Source organism: Microcebus murinus, unplaced genomic scaffold (genome assembly GCF_040939455.1).
Source record: "Microcebus murinus isolate Inina unplaced genomic scaffold, M.murinus_Inina_mat1.0 scaf027_hap2_Mmur4.0, whole genome shotgun sequence".
NCBI classification, from domain to species: Eukaryota; Metazoa; Chordata; class Mammalia; order Primates; family Cheirogaleidae; genus Microcebus; species Microcebus murinus.
In genome coordinates this window covers 137,900-158,739 of record NW_027438973.1, presented here as the reverse complement: position 1 = coordinate 158,739, position 20,840 = coordinate 137,900, and positions in this window count along the sequence as shown.

Below are 20,840 nucleotides of genomic sequence, written 5' to 3'. Positions count from 1 at the left end.
ATGAAAACATCAATATATATTTCTTTGGCATATACCATATATATATGATGGACACATGCACTTGCTGGAGCTCTTAAATATATTTCTTACTATGAATGAGGATTAAAATAAGGAATCACTAAACTAGACTGAAATGTTGGATAACTTGAAAAAGCAGGAATTCACCAAATACCCTGCTGCTGTTCAGCCTCTTCAATATAAAAGCAAATCTTCTGGAACACAAGGTTTCAAAGTCTACGTGCGGCCGGGGAAGAGCCTGGCAGGAAGGTGCCCGTCTTGTCTCGCAGGCCACTACAATCCCGGGCGCTGCAGCCCCCACCCGACATCCGGCCTGGAACCCGCAGACATTCTCGGCAAGGGCTGCAGCTGAGCCCATGCTCAGGGGTGGCGGGGACAGGGACCGCTCGCCGGGCACTTAATCAAAGAGCAGGGAACCAGGATGAGGACCCTCAGAAGTGAGGACAGAGGGTCCACACGCCCCACAGAGAGGACCCACAGGGTCCTGCTCGGCTCCTGCTGGCAGCCCTGGGACACCCGGCATGTCCCCCGCCTGACCACTGCCCCCAACGGCCACCTCAGGTGACTCCGGGAGTCAGAGCCTCGTGAGACCCGAGGCCCTGTCAGGTCCAGAGAGGGCGGGGCCCCGGCTCTGCCAGGCATCAGGGGCGGGACCCTGAGGGAGACTGAGGCCTCCCACCGCCAATCCCGTTCCACCCCTGCTGTCAGCCCTGGGAAACGCATTATATCGGGCCCAGGATGTGATGTCCACCGACTTCCGCCTGGGGGGGATGAGAGAGGCGAGGCGTTTAGTTTGAGATCGGGACTTCAGGTGCTCAGAGGTGAGAGAGCCGAGGTTCTGTTAGGAATCAAGGTGAGATGCTGAGGAAGGACTGAGGAGGCCCCACCCCAGATGGAGAGTCCCCCAATAATCCAGCTTCCCCCCTGCTGTCAGCGGTGGACCACCCCCGCGACAGACGCCTCAGGCTGAGCCCCTCCCCCAAGATGTTCCTCAGGGATCTCTGAGAGTAAAAGTCTGGTGTGACCTGGCGGAATAATGTCCCTAAAGGAGGGGATCCAGGCTGCGCCACATCTCTATCAGGGGACTCCACAGTCTACCCTTGTCCCTGTTGTCAGCTCTAGGAAACCCGGGGTATGGGGCCTGGATGTAACGTCTACTGATGTCCGTCAGGGGAGCTGACAAAGGCGAGGCTGTTGGTCTGAGGGACGGACTTCACGAGGGCAGAGGGGAGAGGGCCCAGGCTCGGTTAGGAGTCAAGTGAGATGATGCGGGGGTACAGAGGGGGCCCCCACCCCAGGTAGAGGGTCCCCAAATAATCCATCTTTGCTCCTGCTGTCAGCCCTGGAAAGGCCCTGTTTGGGGGGGGGAATCGGATGTGACGTCCACCGACTTCCGCCTGGGGGCCTGACAGAGGCGAGGCTGTTGGTCTGAGGGGCGGACTTCACGTCGGCGGAGAGGAGAGGGCCAAGGCTGTGTTAGGAGTCAAGGTGAGATGCTGAGGGAGAATGGTGGGCCGCATAGAATCGCCCCTGCCCCTGCTGTGACCCCGGGAGGCCCCAGAACAAATTTCACCTTGAGACACCTCCCGAATTCAGCCTCGGGAATCTGAGGGGTGAGGACGCTGGTCAACAGGGGATGGGGGCCCAGGCCCCGCCGGGGTCAAGGGGAAGACACAGAGGGAAGACAGTGTGTACCTTACTCTCCAGTACACAGGGAGACCTGGACCCTGGGCAGGGTGGCCAGATGTGGTGCGTCGTGGCTTCTGTCTTCGGGGTCGCAGGGAGGGGAGGGCTTTGGTCCGAGGGGAGTTGTGACGTCAGCAGAGGGCGGAGTCTAGGGTCCGGCGTGAATCACGGGAAGAAAGTTGGTGAGATTAAAGGCATGAGGTACCTCCGCACTCCCCAGAAGGGGGCTCGCACAGAGTCTGGCATCCCTGTTTTCCGCCCTGGAGGCCCAGGGCAGGGGTGGCATGTGGCGTTGCTCTTTTCTGCCACGTGGCTGGGGGTGGGGGGTCTCAAGGAGGTGAGCACCTTGGTCCGAGGGGTGAGGCCAGCCAGCAGAGGGAGGAGTCCCAGGACATGCCAGGCCCGAGGTGTGCACCCTGGTGAGGACTGAAGGTACTCCCAGCCCAGATAATAGGGACCCGGCAAACTCCAGCTGTCCTGGACCCGATCGGGGGTGACCCTAAGTGGCCAGTACACTTCTGCCAGGTCAGGAAGTTGGGGAATCCTCAGGAAGATGAGGCCTTGGTCTAAAGGGGGGATGTCTGCCCATGTCAGGCGGGATGGGGTGAGGAGGGCAGGCCCCTAGAGGAGGACTACGGGAGGCCCCACGCCAGAACAGACGGGCCAAACCCCTGTTGTCAGACCCGGAGACCCCACGCAGGGGTGATGGGATATGGCACCTCCTTGCTTTTGTTTCGGGGCTCCCAGGGAGGTGAGTAACTTGTTCTGACAGGGTGGCATCAGGTCAACACAGTCAACCCCATCTGGTCGACAGACACAGTGGTCCCAGAATCTGCCAAGAGTCAAAGTGAGCACCCTGAGGGAGGATTGAAGGCACCCCCAGCCCAGACACAGACCGGCCCCCACAGATATCCGCCCCTGCTCTGTTGAGAGCCTGAAATGCCTGTGCAGGGCTGTCAGGCTGAGGTCCCCTCTCTCATATCTGGATCACTGGTCTCTGGGAGGTGGAGGCCATCGTCTGAGCAGGCTGCACTCAGGTCAGCAGCACAGGCAGGATCCAATGCCCTGCCAGGAGTCAGGGTCAGGACTGAGGGGACCCTACTCACCCAACACACAAGACCCAACCCTGCCCTGCCCCTCCTGTCGGCCTGGGAAAGACACAGGGAACAGTGCGTGGGTGGCCTCCCCTCACTTCCTCTTCTGGTGTCTGGTGGAGACAGGGCCTTGGTTTAAGGAGGTGGCCTCAGGTCCACCCTCCCTCCCAGGCCTTGCCAGGCATCAAGGTGAGGACCGAGCAAGCTCCTCCCCGAGAACACATCGACCCCACTCAATGGTACTGTCCTCTCTGGGAGGCCCAGGGCAGATGGGGCCAGATTTCGGGCCCACACTGCCTTCTGCTCTGTATCAGGAATGTGAGCTTTTATTCTGAGATTTTCTCGGGATAGCAGAGGGGTCTGGTCTAGCGCCCTCTAGTTGACAGCTGAGGAGCTTTAGTGAGCACAGTAGAGACCATCCACCCAAAGGCAGAGAGAACCCCACAGCGCCCGGCCCCACCCACCCACTGTCGGCCCTAGAGCCTTGCCCTCTGCTGGCCTGCTGCTTCCTTCTTCAGGTGCTAGGGGGACAGTCCCACCAGCAGGAGAGGAGCCCTGGTAGGCCCCAGCGCATCACTTAAAGAGACGGCCTGTAGACTGGCCTTTGTTAGAGTCCCCAGGGTATGTTTCTCACTGAGGCCACTGACATGCTCCCTGTCTTCCTAGGCCTTTGTGTCCCTATCACCGATCTCTTGCCCACAGTCGTGCCTGCTGTCCCTAACCAGAGTCATCATGCCTCACCACCACTACCAAAAGAGAAATCAGTGTGGCAGTCTTGAGGAAGGCCTTCAGGCCCAAAGAGAGGCTCATGGCCTGGTGGGTGCACAGGCTCCTGGAGCTCAGGGAGAGGGGGCGGCTGCCTCCTCTACTGTGATCCAGGGCATCCTGGAGGAGGCTGCTGCTTCTACAACACTAAGTCCTCCTGAGAGTCCTCAGGAAGCCTCACCCTGCCCCACTAGCCTGGTCTCCAGTCCAGAGCACCTCTCCGATGAGGGATGCAGCAACCAAGAAGAGGAGGGACCAAGCACCTTGAAGGTTCCGGCCAACCCAGAGTGCATGCTGCAAGAGGCACTAGAAGAGAAGATGTCTGATTTGATTCATTTGTTGCTCCTCAAGTATCGCTTCAAGGAGCCTATCACCAAGGCAGAAATGCTGAATGTTGTCATCAAAGATTACCAAGACCACTTCCCTGTAATCTTCAGGGAAGCTTTGAAGTGCATGCAGATTGTCTTTGGCGTCGATGTGAAGGAAGTGGATTCTTCCAGTCACTCCTATGTTCTTGTCACCACCCTGGGCCTTACCTACTATGAGGAGCTGAATGATGCCCAGCACTTTCCCAAAGTTGGCCTCCTGATCATTATCCTGAGCTTGATCTTCTTAGAGGGTGACTGCGCCCGGGAGGCAGTCATCTGGGATGCCCTGGGTGTGATAGGGGTGCATGCTGGGAGTGATCATTACATCTATGGGGAGCCCCGGAAGCTCATCATTCATGATTGGGTGCAAGAAGGGTACCTGGAGTACCGACGGGTGCCTGACAGCGATCCTGCTTATTATGTGTTCCTGTGGGGTCCCAGGGCCCATGCTGAAACGAGCAAATTGAAAGTCCTGGAGTATGTGGCCAAGGTCAATGGGTGTGATCCCAGATCCTTCCCACTCCTGTATGAAGAGGCTTTGAGAGATGAGTAAGAGGAGGCATGAGCAGGAGTTATAGACAGGGCAGATGGGGGCGCAGGGCCAGTGTACCTCAAGGTCCTCTTCCAGCAGCTCCTCCTGCTCCATTAGAAATGAGTCATTCTGTACTTCATGTTTGAAGATATCAGTTAGTGCTTTAAGATAGTGGAGGGCCCAACAAGGTTGGGGAAACCATCAGTGCATGAAATTTTGTGCTCCCATTACATTTGGTTGTTTTGGAAATTGATCTTTGTTTTCCTTTGAAATTTTACAAGTTTGTTTTGCTTCATAGAAGATTTAATTAGATTAAGCATCTAAGTTGGTGAATGATATTTACCACACATGTAATTTTGCTTATAATAAAAAGAGTTTGCTATTTTGTAAAACAAGTGTAGAAACCTTCCATTACATTTTGCTGCTTGGAAAAAGGTGGAATTGGAATTTCATTGCAATATGAATTTTCTTAGAAATGTGAAAGAACATTCCATTCAAATATATGGAGCTATGAAATAGAGAAATAAAATGTAAAGACAGTTATTTCTTGGCCTCGTATCCCTTTTTCCTGTTTTTCCATAAAATTAGTGTATATATATATATATATATATATATGTATGAAAACTTGTTTGGCTTACTGGAGAATGTAGGGGAAATTAAATATCAATAAATAAGAGCCCCTGCTCCCTGGCACATTTGTTTCCAAAAGATTCATTGAGCATCAGCTCTTTGGAAGGCCCTGGGTTAACGGACACTCTGGGGTAAGCCAGACCCGCCCCCTGCCCATAGAATGAGAGAGTCTAGGAGCTGCAGTCATATAATTAAGGTGGCGAGATGCCCTCTAAGTCCTAAAGAACAAGTGACGGAAGGGTTGAAGGGTGGTGCTTCTGGTGAGAGCAGTGGGGTGTGGGTGCCCTGAGCCAGGGCGGTTTGGGGCTTTGGGAAACTGCAGTTCCTTCTGTGGGAGTTGGTTTTAATGAAGCTGGGTGGTGGCAGGGCCGGACTCTCAGACCATGTGACTTGTCACTTAGGGCTGATGTCAAAACCTGGAAGGGAGAACTGCCCTGAGCAGTTCCTTCTGGATGATGAGAAAAGGAGAGAGGAATCTCCCCCTGGGGCAGAAGTGGAAGGCGTCCCATGCTCTTAGCCCACTGTGGCTGAGCACAGTACAGGAACCAGGTGATTGACTCCCGTTGTCTGCAGGTAGTCCCTGCGGGATAAGGGTGACTCTCCCATGAAGTAAGGCCCAGAAGCCACTGGCCAGGTATTCATCTGCCCCCTCCCCCCACCCCGGGGAGAACCAGAGCTGACCCTATTAAAACTGAATTTTAATTAGGTCGTTTGTAGTGTAAGTTGGACAACTGTAAGCAAGATCTAGATTTGGGGTGGTGATGAAATGAATGAAAATAGTGGTTTAGATGGAAGAGAAGCTGGGAGGAAGGAAAGTAGTTGGACCTTAACTCCATGTAATATTAGGATATTCACGTTAGATGCACCTAACTGGGGAAGACTCCCAGACACTTACTTACTGAAATAATAAATCCTCGTGGAACATTTACTGGGCAGCATTTTTGTGTGATTTTCGGTTCAGGTTTTTATTCAGCTGCGAATTCTCTGAAATGACCTGGAGGACAAAAGTATTTTCTGGAGGACACAGTGGGTCCAGGGTCAAAAATCATATTAGAAAGAATTGACAGTGGTTAAAGTTGCCATGTACGCCAGGCACTGTGCCAGGTGTTTTAGTACATTTCCTACATCCCAACATTCCTACAAGACACTACTTAAATCCACGTTACAGACGAAGAACCTGAGGCTCACATTGCTGAGTCACTTTCCCAAGATCATATGCCTAGTGAATGACAAGTCTGCTCTGAATTCATCTTCAGCCCACACTGTTCTCACTCCTCCCAGCCTTAGGTAGAGCTCTGTCTCTGAGTTCATTTCTCTTCTCAGTACTCCCTGATGTCTCTCAGGTGACAAAAAGAAGGACCGTGTGGCTGTGCTACTGAAAGCAGGCCTAACAAAGGAAGGCGATGATGATAATGAAATGCAATCTGGGGATAGTCTGCGGCCTTGCTTAACCTAGGGTCCTCCTGCCTGTGCCCTCGGGTTCTTTGAGAGCTGACTGCTCATATGGGGGCCTTTCTGTCCTGCCCTAGCACTTTCCCACATCACAGAGCCCCTCCCCTGGTGGCTCCCATGTGGCCTCCTTCCTGACTGTGGAACCTGGGCTGCTGCCAGCTCTTCCCCGCTGCCTCCTCTGGAGGCTGCACAGAATCACTGTCCTCCCTGTGACACAGAGCATCCCTAGCCCCTGCAGAAGCCCCCTGGCTCTCCCACAGCGCCCCCTGGAGCCTCTGTGATAGCCACAGCCCCTTCAACTTAAAGGTTCACTTTGGACAGAGACGTTTAGACACCCAGTCATCCTGTCTGCAACCCCAAGTACACGCACGCTTCTCCAAATGGGTGGTGAGTGGCGTGTGATTTAGTGCATACTCATTCTTCAGACGTAAAGTTGGAGAGAGGCCACCCTGATATTTGCCATAGGGATTTTGATGGAGAGTGTTATTTGAAACTGGCCACTGAACGAATGTGCAAATGAATGAGCTTGCTTTGGGGGTCAAAACCAAAGTGTCATAATCCAGAAATGAGGAGAGACCATGGAAATCACTGTGAGGCAAACATGTACCTAGGCTGAACTAAAACCCTGGAGTCTCCCAGGAGGTGAGAAATGGTTCCTTGGTAGACATGCTAGCTCGAATTTGAAAAAAAAAACAAAACAATAATAATTAACCAGCCCTCCACTGTCTCCTGTCTGGCACCTGCTCCACGGGAAAACACTGGCTTTCAGTGTGGCTAAAGGCACCTGCACAGGTGTTCTGGTAGCAGCAGCGTAGCAGGAACTCACAGGTTAAGATTTTGACCATGGAGCAAAAGGAAGTAGAATATTCTAAACCTACTGAGAATATAGGGGTTATTGAAATGGTAGTGCGGAAAAGTGCTGTTGAGAGAAGAAAGGGAATCCTGCCTGCTGAGATTTACAGTATCCTTTCAAAATTAAATGTGATCTTCTATTTGAAAGCACCCGTCACACAGTTGGCACTTGAAAAAGTTGAAGAATTTTCAGGCAAATTGGCTTTTTCAGAAACTCCTCCAACAAATAAAGAACACTATCCCCATAACAAATTATAATATTAAATAGTTCTTTTAGTTGAGCTTCTACTATGTAACAGTTTAAGGGAGCGACTACAAGTCCTCATCCACAAGTTCTCATTTTCTTCTTCCAGGACAAATGGTACCAATACATCGCCAGTCCTCTTGTTTGTTAGGAGGGGTCATATGACATCACTTTGCTATTGAAATGTGAGCAGACACGTTATTGTCACAACCATTTCTATAGAAGTAGCCACAGGTGTAGTGGATTAATTCACAATACATGACGACAACAAAACACAGACCATTTCATGTCTACATCCAGGGACTTAAGCCATACACGTTTGTTTGCTTCCTCAGATGTGAGAAACTAGATTCTGTGGCTTTAATGCCCTGGGAAGGGGCGGACACCTTCAAAAGACGTGTGCCCCATAGGATACTCACTGCAGGACATCCATCTTGCTACCTGCAGCCTTCATTCCCCTGAGGTGCACCCATCAATTAATCTTCTGAGAGCGGTGATATGCTCCGGAGTACCAGTCTGAGGCAGAAGCGCAAATGGCCCTGATGGGATTGAGGGTTTCGTTTCCTAGGACTGCCCCCGGAGTCTTCATCACCTGTGTTGTGCAGCACCTTGTCAACACTCTCCCGTACCCAGCCTCAGTCAGCCCAGCTTGGGGTTGTACCCCTGATGTCACTCCACTGGCAACTGCTCAGCCCAAGATGGGGCCAGTGGTGAGGTTTATATGCAATTACCTTTATTTGAAATTTAACAATTAAGAATCCCCTTCCAAAATATTGTGATTCCGGTAGAGCTGGTGGGAGTTGATGAAGCCTTTTGGTGAGTGTCCTAGTGGTTGGTAAATAATAATCTTGCTGCATGAATGAGTGACAAATCGCCATGATGGTGAGTTATTATTCAAATGCTTATTTATGTGATGCCCAACCTTTCATTGAAGTGATCACCTTAAGTGCGTGGTTATCAGGTTTTCCTTTCTGAGGTCCATCCAGAGGGGCGAGGCAGGAGTGTCCTGTCAGCCACCCACAGTGCCAGCTAGGGCCATGGTGTCCCCAGACAGGAAGTCTGAGCAGACTAAAGGCTGTAGCAGATGGTGGGCATCAGGACACTCCCCAGGCCCCAGAGTCCCCCCACACCCATGTTAGGATTTGGAAAGGAGGGGGATGGGAGAGGGCTTTGGGGTCCTGAGGGACGTAGGCTGTGGTGAGGATCAGCTGCGCAGGAGAGACGTGAGGAGGAGCACCCAATGCATCAATCTGAGCTGGAGCCCTGGGCCACATCATCAGCCGGGTGCTCCCAGGAAAGGCCAGGGGCAGGGGCAGAACCTGTGGGGCACGCCAGGATGGAAGAAAGGACACCGCTGGAAACAGGGACACTGCATGACCCTCTTGGAGCGAGCTGATGGGTGTGGGAGATTGCTCACCCCGAGGTGGCTAAGGACTGCAGGCCTGCAGAAGCTAGGAAGTAGAATACACACCCTCCACGGCCTCCCCTGGAGGCATTTCCAGGCCCCAGGCCCCAGCAGCCTTCGCAGCAGCCTCCTGGGTGGGCACACTGCCACCCAGGGATGAGCCAATCCTGACCGGGGCAGCGCAGAGCAGACAAGAGCCTCCCCATGCCCAGCCGTGGGAAGGTCCCGCGGTTGTCTGGATGGCCTCAGCCTGCCCCCGGAGGGGCTGGTGGGAGGCCTCTCAGGAGGTTCCTGCTCCCCTGAGAAGCCTCCCTGTTCCAGCACTCATGGCTGAAGCCCTGCTCTGAACTCCAGCCTCCTTGGCAAGGGGCTGACTTCCTCCCTGGCTCTTGCCAGCCCTCCCCTGTGGCAGTTACCCCCGGCAGGTGTCCTGTGGCCCTTCCTGAGCCAGTAAGAGGTCCCACATCTAACACCTTGCTTCATTAGGGCGCTCCTGCCACAGTCCAGGTGAGATGAATTGTGTGGCTGGATTAGGGTGGTGCTTCGGGGCGGGAGAAGAGATACAGACTTCCGGGTTATTGGCCAGGGCTAGGGGCCATGATGGGAGGCTGACAGGGAGGCAATTGCTGAGGACTGTTCAGGAATGTTGGCTTCACGTTGCCTAGATCTCTGGCCTTGTGTTTGGTCCCCTTTCTTTTTCTTTTTCGTTTTTTGTTTTTTTTTTTTTTTTGTAAGATACACATCAACCACCCTCCAAAGTTTCCTTTTGTGCTCTTTAACTTTTAAATTTGAATATACTTTATTTTGAAGTATGGTGGATTTGAAAAAAATTTGCAAAGGTGGAACAGAGTTCCCATATGCCCCTTCCTCGGTTTCCCCTAGTGTTAGCATTTTACAAGAGGATGGTACATTTGTTACAATTGATGCATTGTTTGTTATGAAGCAAAGGCCGTTCTTTATTCAGATTTCTCTAGTTTTTCCCTAATGTCCTTTTGCCCTTCCGGCATTCCATCCAGGATACCACATTATGTCTAGGTGTAATGTCCCTTTTGGCTCCTCTTGTCTGTCACACTTTCCTCATTTTTTTTATGATATTGACAGTTTTGAGAGGTACTGGTCAGGTATTTTGTAGAATGACCTTCATTTGTGGTTTGCCTGGTGCTTTTCTCATGATTAGACTGGGGTTATGGGTTTGGGGTGCAAGACCACAGAGGAGAAGTGCCATTCTCATCACATCACAGCAAGGCAACATACTATCACATGACTCATCACTGATGACGTTGACCTTGCCCACCTGGCTGAGGTGGTGTTTGTCAATTATGTATAACTATAAAGTTACTTTTTTTTTTAATTATTTTTTTTATTTTGGCATATTATGGGGGTACAGATTTTAAGGTTTCAATAAATGCCCATTTCCCCCCCCCTCCCCCCAAAAGTCTGAGTCTCCATCATGACCATCCCCCAGATGGTGCACATCTCACTCACTATGTATGTATATAACCGCCCCCCTCCCCCCTCCCACCTGCCCAATACCCTATTACTGTATCACCTATGTGTCCACTTAGGTGCTACTCAGTTAATACCAGTTTGCTGGAGAATATATCTGGTGCTTGTTTTTCCATTCTTGGGATACTTCACTTAGTAGTATGGGTTCCAGCTCTAACCAGGAAAATATAAGGTGTGCTATATCACCATTGTTTCTTAGAGCTGAATAGTACTCCATGGTGTACATATACCACATTTTATTAATCCATTCTTTGATTGATGGGCACTTGGGCTGTTTCCACAGCCTTGCAATTATGAATTGTGCTGCTATAAACATTCGAGTGCAGGTGTCTTTTTTGTAGAGTGTCACTGGATCATTTGGGTAGATGCCCAGCAATGGGATTGCTGGATCAAATGGTAGATTCACTTGTATCGCTTTAAGGTATCTCCATATTGCTTTCCACAGAGGTTGAACTAGTTTGCAGTCCCACCAGCAGTGTAGGAGTGTTCCTCTCTCTCCGCAACCATGCCAGCATTTATTGTTTGGAGATTTTTTGATAAAGGCCATTCTCACTGGGGTTAAGTGATATCTCATTGTGGTTTTGATTTGCATTTCCCTGATGATTAGAGATGTTGAGCATTTTTTCATATGTTTGTTGGCCATTCTTCTGTCTTCTTTAGAAAAATTTCTGTTCAAGTCCTTTGCCCACTTTTTAATGGGGTTATTTGATTTTTTCTTCCTAATTTTCGTGAGTTCTAAGTATATTCTAGTTATCAGTCCCTTATCGGATGCATAGGATGCAAAAATTTTCTCCCATTCTGTAGGTTGTCTGTTTACTTTCATGACTATTTCTTTGGCTGTGCAGAAGCTTTGTAGTTTGATCATGTCCCATTTATTTATTTTTGTTGCTGCTGTGATTGCCTTTGGGGACTTCTTCATAAACTCTTTGCCCAGGCCGATGTCTAGGAGAGTGTTTCCAACTTTTTCCTCTAGAGTTCTAATAGTTTCATATCTTAGGTTTAAGTCTGTTATCCAGCGTGAGTTGGTTTTTGTGAGAGGTGAAAGGTGTGGGTCCTGTTTTAGCCTTCTACAGGTGGCTATCCAGTTTTCCCAGCACCATTTATTGAAGAGGGATTCTTTTCCCCAGCGTATGTTTTTGTCTGCTTTGTCAAAGATGAGATGGCTATATGAGGATGGTTTTATATCAGGATTCTCACATCTGTTCCACTGGTCAATATTCCTGTTTTTGTGCCAATACCATATTGTTTTAATTACTACAGCTTTGTAGTATAGTTTGATATCTGGCATATTAATGCCTCCCATTTTGTTTTTGTTGCCTAGAATTGCTCATGATATTCAGGGTCTTCTTTGGTTCCATACAAAGCGTAAAATTATTTTTTCTATATCTGTGAAGAATGCTGATGGGATTTTAATAGGTATTGCATTGAATCTGTAGATCAGTTTGGGTAGTATAGACATTTTGATGATATTGAGTCTGCCGATCCACGAGCATGGTATGGATTTCCATCTGTTTACATCCTCTGCTATTTCCTTCCTCAGTGTTTCATAGTTCTCCCTGTAGAGGTCTTTTACCTCTTTGCTTAAATATATTCCTAGGTACTTTAATTTCTTTGTTGCTATTGTGAAGGGAATTGAGTCTTTGATTTGGTTCTCTATTAGATTGTTGTTGGCGTATATGAATGCCTCTGATTTCTGTGTATTAATTTTGTATCCTGAGACTTTACTAAAATCATTGATCAGTTCCAGGAGTTTCTTGGTTGAATCCTTGGGGTTTTCTAGATACAATATAATATCATCAGCAAACAGTGAAAGTTTGATCTCTTCTGCCCCTATTTGGATACCTTTGATTCCATTTTCCTGTCTGATTGCTGTAGCGAAGACTTCCAGCACTATGTTGAACAGAAGTGGAGATAGTGGGAAGCCTTGTCTGGTTCCAGTTCTAAGTGGGAATGATTTCAATCTTTCCCCATTCAGTATGATGTTGGCTATGGGTCTGTCATATATGGCTTGTATCATTTTTAGGTATGTCCCTTCTATGCCTATTTTCTTAAGTGTTTGTATCATGAAAGGGTGTTTAATTTTGTCAAAAGCTTTTTCTGCATCTATTGAAAGAATCATGTGGTCTTTGTTTTTGCTTCTGTTTATGTGGTGAATTGCATTTATAGATTTACGTATGTTGAACCATCCCTGCATCCCTGGGATGAAGCCCACTTGGTCGTGGTGGATTATTTTTTTGATAAGTGTCTGGATTCGGTTAGCTAAGATTTTTTGAAAATTTTTGCATGTATATTCATTAGGGATATTGGTCTGTAGTTTTCTTTTTTTGTTGCATCCTTTCCTGGTTTTGGTATCAGAGTAATATTCGCTTCATAAAAGGTGTCGGGGAGGTTTCCGTTCTTCTCGATGTTGTGGAATAGTTTCTGCAAGATAGGTACTAGTTCTTCTTTGTAAGTATGGTAAAATTCAGGTGTGAAGCCATCTGGACCGGGACTTTTCTTTTTAGGGAGATTTTTAATTGCTGTTGCTATTTCAGCTGTTGAGATTGGTCTGTTCAGGGAATCTATTTCTTCCTGGTTGAGCCTAGGGAGGCTGTGTGTTTCTAGAAATTTGTCCATTTCCTCCACATTTTCCAGTTTGTGTGCATAAAGATTTTTGTAGTATTCATAAATTGTATCTTGTATCTTTTTGGGATCAGTTGTGATATCTCCTTTTTTATTCCTGATGGAGCTCATTAGAGATTTCTCTTTTCTGCTTTTCGTTAGCTTAGCCAATGGCGTGTCAATCTTGTTTATTTTTTCAAAGAACCAACTTTTTGTTTTATTAATCTCCTGAATAGCTTTCCTGTTTTCAATTTCATTTAATTCTGATTTGATCTTGTTGATTTCACTTCTTCTGCTCGGTTTGGGGTTGGTCTGTCCTTTTTCCAGCTCTTTGAGTCATTTCATTAGATTGTCTATTTGTGATCTTCTTGCCTTTTGGTTATAGGCATTTATGGAGATAAACTTTCCTCTCAGAACTGCTTTAGCTGTGTCCCAGAGGAGTTGATAACTTGTCTCTCCATTGTCGTTTTCTTCATAGAAGTTTTTTATTTCCGTCTTGATTTCTTCATTTACGAAGTAATCATTTAGTAGGAGGTTGTTTAATTTCCACGTTTTTGTGTAGAAATGTGAGTTTCTGTTAGGGTTGATTTCTACTTTTATTCCACTGTGATCTGAGAAGGTACATGGTATGATTTCTATTTTTTTAAATTTCTTGAGATTTTCTTTGTGTCCTAGGATATGGTCAATCTTAGAGAATGTCCCGTGAGCTGATGAGAAGAACGTACATTCAGTGGATTTTGGGTAGAATGTTCTGTAGATGTCTGTCAGACCCAATTGTTCTAGAGTTTTGTTTAAGTCCATTATTTCTTTATTAATTTTCTGTTTGGAGGATCTGTCTCGTGCCGTCAGTGGGGTGTTGAAATCCCTGGCGATTATGGAGTTGCTATTAATCCATTTGCTTAGCTCCAGTAAGGTTTGCTTTATGAATCTGGGTGCACCTAAGTTGGGTGCATATATATTTAAAATTGTTATCTCTTCTTGTTGGACCGTGCCCTTCACCATTATATAATGACCCTCTTTGTCTTTCACTAGTTTTGTTGGTGTAAAAACTAAATCGTCTGAAATTAGAACTGCCACACCAGCCTTCTTTTGGCTTCTATTTGCTTGGAATATTGATCTCCACCCTTTTATTTTTAGTCTATGTGCATCCTTGCAGGTTAAATATGTTTCCTGAAGACAGCATATGCTTGGCCTGTATTTTCTTATCCATTCAGCCAGCCTATGTCTCTTGAGTGGAGAGTTTAAGCCATTCACATTTATTGAGAGAACTGATAGGTAAGGTAGATTACTGATCATTCTGTTGGGTTGGATGTTGTTGCTATGATTTCTGTCTTGAGCCATTATAATATCTGGCCTTTAATATCTTTGGGTTTTGGTTGTTTTTATATCCGTGGATTATTATTATGATGTTCCGTGCATAATGCTGTTTTAAGTACTTCTTGTAGGGCTGGTCTTGTCTTGGTGAATTCTCTGAGCCTTTGCTTGTCTGAGAATGTTTTTATTTCTCCTTCATATATGAAGCTTAGTTTTGCAGGGAATAATATTCTAGGCTGGGCATTGTTTTGTTTCAAAAGAGTGAGAATGGGGCCCCAGTCTCTCCTTGCTTGTAAAGTCTCATTAGAGAAGTCTGATGTTATTCGAATTGGCTTTCCCTTGTATGTTACTTGCTTCTTTTGTCTTACAGCTCTTAGAAGGGCCTCTTTAGTTGATACTTTGGTCAGTCTGATGACTGCATGACGTGACGTCTTCCTGTTTGCATTGAATCTCCCAGGGGTCCTCTGGGCTTCTTGAACTTGTATATCGAGATTTTGAGCAAGGCCTGGGAAATTTTCCTCTATTATATCTTCAAAAAGCTTGTCCAGCCCTTGAGTGTTGTCTTCCTCCCCTTCGGCTAAACCTATGACCCTCACGTTAGGTTTTTTCACATAATCCCACAGCTCTTGTAGGTTTTGGTCTTTTCTCTTGTTTCTCTGCTGTATTTCTGTTACTGATTTATTTAATTGGAAGGTGTTATCTTCAAGCTCTGAGATTCTTTCTTCTGCTTGATCTACCCTGTTCTTGAGACTTTCCACAGTATTTTGTAGTTCTCTGAGTTGATTCTTCATCTCCAGGACTTCGGTTAAAGTTTTCTTCACTGTGTCCATATCTTTGTTGAACCTTTGTTCCATTTCTTGGAGGTTTTTTGTGTTTTCTTGGTGTTGGTTATTGAGTTGTTGTTGCAGCTGGGTGAGTGTTCTTATGATCCACATACGAAATTCCTTTTCTGTCATATTGGTTGCCTGATTTTGGTCAGTGTCCGTTTCTAGGGGGCTGGTGCTCCTCCTTGGGGGTGTGTTTTCCGTTTGGTTCTTCATATTTCCTGAGTTCTTTCGCTGATTTCTTCCCATGTCGATCAGTTGTTGTTTCTTTCCTTAGGTTATTGTTTGAGTATTCACACACCTTGTTTAGTTTCTGAGGCGTTAGGTGGTGCCTGTGTGTGAAATTGGACCACTCCCTGTATATTGAGTCAGTGGATGCCGTGGCAAGGCTGTGCAAGATGCTGTCCCTGTCAGTAGGTGGCGTTTGCTTGGAGGAACAGGCTATGGTGTTGATTTTGAGTCCTGTTATCAGCTCTCATTCTGGGCGGAGCTGGGTTGGATAAGCCTGCCCTCAGGCCGTTAGCAGGGGTCAAAGTTCTGTTCTCAGCTTCCAGGGAAAGCTGTCAGGGTGGGGCTGGAATGGTCCCGCTCAGCCAGAAAGTCTGGGTGTGGGGGAGGGGCTGTCTGAGACCCGCAGTCTGCAGCAGGCCTCGCTTCTTTCCACCCTCCCCAACTCTGCAGCTACTCCTGGGCCTCTGCCAGCAGGCCAGACCACAAGCCACCAGGCCTCCCCGGACTGTCTTGCCGGCAGGGAGGTTCCCTGCACAGGAACGCCACCTGGGTTGGGCGCACGGCCTCCTCCTGGGAGGAGGGTTGTCCTCTAGGGCGCCGATCCGCCCCTGGAGGCACACAGCCCTCAGTAGGCTGTTCACGTATAACCCTTCTGTGCCCCGGGCAATGCTAGCCCTCGGTGCAGGGGATCTGGTCTGCAGGTCCGACCTCTGGGTCCCAGAGTTCAAACTGTATTCCCACCAGGGAGAGGATTTCCGGTCCTAATTCACCCACAGGGAGCCCAAGCTGGATCTATGTCTCTCAGCCTCTGAGTTGGCACTGTTTTCCTGGGAACACGGTGCCAGCAGCACCTGGGAGGGCGGGCGGGGTCCCAAATGGGAAGGTCCCGTTCCCTGGAGGTGCCTCTGGCTGGTGGCTGTATTTTCTCTCTGGGCAGCCGCTGGTAGGGTCGGCGGAGGGGAGGAGGAGGCAATATGGCGCCTGCCGCGCGGCTCGGGTCTGTGCACACGGAGGTGCCCAGAGGAAGTTGGGAACCTGGTGCCACGTCTGCTACAGGCTCACCGTTGGCAGGCGGCGGCAGTCTCTGGGCTGATGTCCGCAGGTCTCTCCACCCGCTGGGGAGCCCACCAGCAGTCCCGAATGCAGGGGAGGGGAAACAGCAGATCCACCTACCCTTGCCGCTGGTCTCCGGGCTGCTCCGGTGGTCTCAGCCTCCAGTTCTCCTCCGCAGCCTCCTCCCGTGGAGTCTCCCGGGGTCTCAGGTACCCCTCCTTCCGGCCCTTGTCCGCTGTATGCTCGTCTTCTTGCTTCTTTCCTCTAGTTTCTGCTAGAATCGGTCTTTTCTGCAGAGACCCTCTGTCTGGCAGTGTTATTCGTCCGCCATCTTGCTCCCAATTCCTAAAGTTACTTTTTAATTCTCCTTTTCTATACAGTGTTCTTTGTAAGACAATCACTATGTGCAGCCCATGCTATGAGCGGCGGGGGGTCATGCTCCGCTTTTCTGCAGTGAGGATATCTGCATAAATTATTTGGAATTCTTCTCCGTGGGAAATTTGTCTGTTCTCCCTCAGTTGATCATTTATTTCTCTCAGCATGAGCTCATAAATACTCACTTTATACTTTGGTTTAAAATCCAATACAACTTGATATATTTTGTTGTCCAAGTTGCTCCAGGCTTAGCCATTCGGAGCGGTTTCTGGTAGCGCCTTTTGTACATGCCTTTCTCATTCAACTCTCAATATGAGTTCAAAAACTTTTTAGCACTTCTTTTACTTTCAAGCACTACAAGATGCTTTAGGCTCATCTTGTATATTTCCTTCCTCGATTCTATTTTTTCTCTTGTATTTCTTTTTCTCTTCCTTAACATGCTCCTCGCCAATCCTTCCTCAATTCTAGAATCACCAATTTCTCCACTGATTACTTGTTCCCTTTATTGGAGAATGGCATTAGAAACCTAGATCTGGGGCACTAGGTATGCATATTGTTACTGGGGTATTGTTGCTTTATGCCTTCTCTGCAGACAGAGCAAGAAATTATATGTGTGTATAATAATCGGTGTATATGTGTACACCTATACATATTTCTAGATGTAATGATCTGTATGTATATTAAGTTAAAGATGAGTTCTTACTAATGTCCCCAATGCTAATCCACTGTAACATTGATTATTATAACCTCATCTGCTTGCTTGACTGTCAATTTTCGCTCAATAGTGAGAAACCTTGAGGTTGATAACTGGTTTGTGTGTCAGTGTAGTGTTGCCTTTACTCGGCAGCCTGCAAAGCCTAGTCAACTCTGGAGGAACTATTAAAATTGAATTTGTGGGCCCGCAGAGCAGTGGTTCAGCTCCGGGACTCCCTAGGACCACCCTGAGACTCCCTGGGACTTCACCTAAGTAGCATCTTCCCTGGAGGCTCTGGACTCTGGGCAGCCTGCCTGGCCTCTGTCTATGAAGCTCTTGAAAGGGCAATGGTGCTTGTTATTCAAGTGTCTGAACTGACAAGCTATCTCTCTCTTGATGCTTTTCCAGAGCAAGGCTACTTGCTGGCCAATCTGGCCACTGGCAAGTACCTCTTCCTAGCACAGTGTGGGCTGTGGGTTCAGCTAGACTCTGAGTTGCATCTCTGCTCCTCCACCCTTACTCGCTGGGTGGCTCAGGGCATGTTATACAAGCTTCTCTGTGCTCTAGTTCCTCTTCTATAGCAACCTCATCATGGGGAGACATGTGCCCCATCCCACACAGCCCCCCCCCCAACAGGCACACACTGCTTGTACAACCTCTGTGGAAAGAAATACGGTGACACCTCAAAGAACTAAATTTTTGATCCAGAAATCCTACTATTGGGTATATATATATATACCCAAAGGAATAAAAAGGCATTCTATAAAAAGGACATTTGCACTCATATGTTCACACCAGCATAATTCAAAATTGCAAAGAGGTGGAAACAACCCAAGTGTCCATCAATACATGATTGGATTAATAAAATGTGGTATATGTATACCATGGACTTCTACTTAGCCACAAAAAACAATAGTGATATAACACCTCTTGTATTATCCTAGATAGAGCTGGAGCCCATTCTTCTAAGTGAAACATCACAAGAATGGAAAATAAAGCACCACATGCATTCACCATTAAATTAGCATTAATTGATCAACACTTATGTGCAAATATGGGAGTAACATTGACATGGTGTCGGGAAGGTGAGAGGAGGTAGGAGGGGATGGATAGATTCACACCTGATGGGTACAGTGTGTGATGTCTATGTTTTGAGCATGCTTATAGTTCGATTTGGGTGTTGGGAGGGCAATATATGTATCCAAAGTGTTTGTACATCCATAATATTCTTAAATTTAAAAAAGGAAAAAATTAAAAATAACATTGATATCATTTATTTCATTTATCCATATACACTAATGAGCTGATACATTGCTACTATGTTAATCTAAACATATAGTTATATTTAGATCTGTTAAGAATAAGAAAGCTTTTCATTTTACCTTCATTTATTCCTTCTCTGATGTCCTTCCTTATGTAGGCCCAAGTTTCTAACCTATATACGTTTTCGGTAATTGTTAGAACAAAATAGAGAGAAAATGTGTAAGAAAATAGAATATCTTGAAAAATGAATCAGGATCCCTACCTCTCACCTCTCACAAAAATCTACTCAAGATGGACAACAGACTTAAACCTAAGGCATGAAACCCTAAGAGTCCTAGAAGAAGATGTTGGGAAAACCCTTTCTGACATTGGCCTAGGCAAAGAATTTTTGAAGAAGACTCCCAAAGTAGTCACCACAGCAACAAAAATAAACAAATGGGATCTGATCAAATTAAAAAGCTTCTGCTCAGCCAAATAAACTATCATTAGAACGAATAGACAACCTACAGAATGGGAGAAAATATTTGCTCTGTACACTTCCGATAAAGGTCTGATAAAAAGAATGTATCTAAAACTCAAAAGAATTAATAAGAAAAAAGGAAATAACCCCATCAAGAAATGGGCAACAGAAATGAACAGAAACTTTTCCAAAGAAGACAGAATAATGGCCAGCAAACATATAAAAAATGTTCAACATCTCTAATCATTAGAGAAATGCAAATCAAAACCACGATGAGATATCATCTAACCCCAGTGAGATTGGCCCGTATCAAGAAATCCCAAAACAACAAGTGCTGGCGAGGATGTACAGAACAGGAACACTCTTACACTGCTGGTGGGACTGCAAATTAGTGCAACCTTTGTGGAAAAGAATTTGGAGATACCTCAAAGAACTAAAAATAGAAAGACTATTCGATCCAGCAATAGTATTATTAGGCATCCACCCAAAAGAGCATAAGACATTGTATTATAAAGACATTGCACCCGAATGTTTAAGGCAGCACAATTCACTATTGCAAGGATGTGGAAACAACCCAAGTTCCCGTCAATTCATGAGTGGATTATTAAAATTTAGTATATGTTTACAATGGAATATTACTCAATTCTAAGAAATGACAGCGAGCTAGCACCACTTATGTTATCCTGGATTGAGCTTAAGCCCATTATCCAAAGTGAGGTGAAACAAGATCAGAAAAATGGGATCCACATGTGCTCTCCATCAAATTGGTACTGACCGATTATCAATATGATGCTCAAAGGGTGGTAGTGTTCACCAGAGATTCAGGGGGTGGGGGGTTAGGCCCACATCTCAAGGATTTGGCTAACAGTGTGGAGGGGAAGGTATACTTCTAACCCTTGCTAGGTGAAGGCAAAGTTATGAAATCTAAGCAAAATGTAAAAAAAAAAAAAAACCAACATTCATCGGGTGTCAGGCAGGTGGAAGGGGGGAGGAGGGGATGGGTATATATGTACATTATAAGTGCAATGTGCATTGTCAGGGGAATGGAGACGCTTGAAGCTGTGACTCGAGGGGGGAGAGAAGGCAAGGACAATGCAGGGAAATTTAACATGTGTATCCACATATTATGCAGAAATTAAAAAGCAAATAGTTAAACAGTTTTCATGTCCCTCACACAGGTATGTACAAAGCAATGCAGCATGCAGTAAAATCTAGTAAAAGCCAATTCTACTACATGAGGCAGGAGTTACAAATAAAGTGTTCAGTTTGTTATGAATTGAAAAAAAAGGAAAATAGAAGATCTGATGGCCATTAAATGCAGAGAATCATTTAAAAATTTTCAATACGTTTCATTTTTTACAATTTCCAGCAAACTAGAAATATATCTCCATGAGTTAAAGAAAATCTACAAAGAACCAAGAGCTAAGATTACACTCAATGGTAAAATATAGAATGCTTTCCACCTAGGGCCAG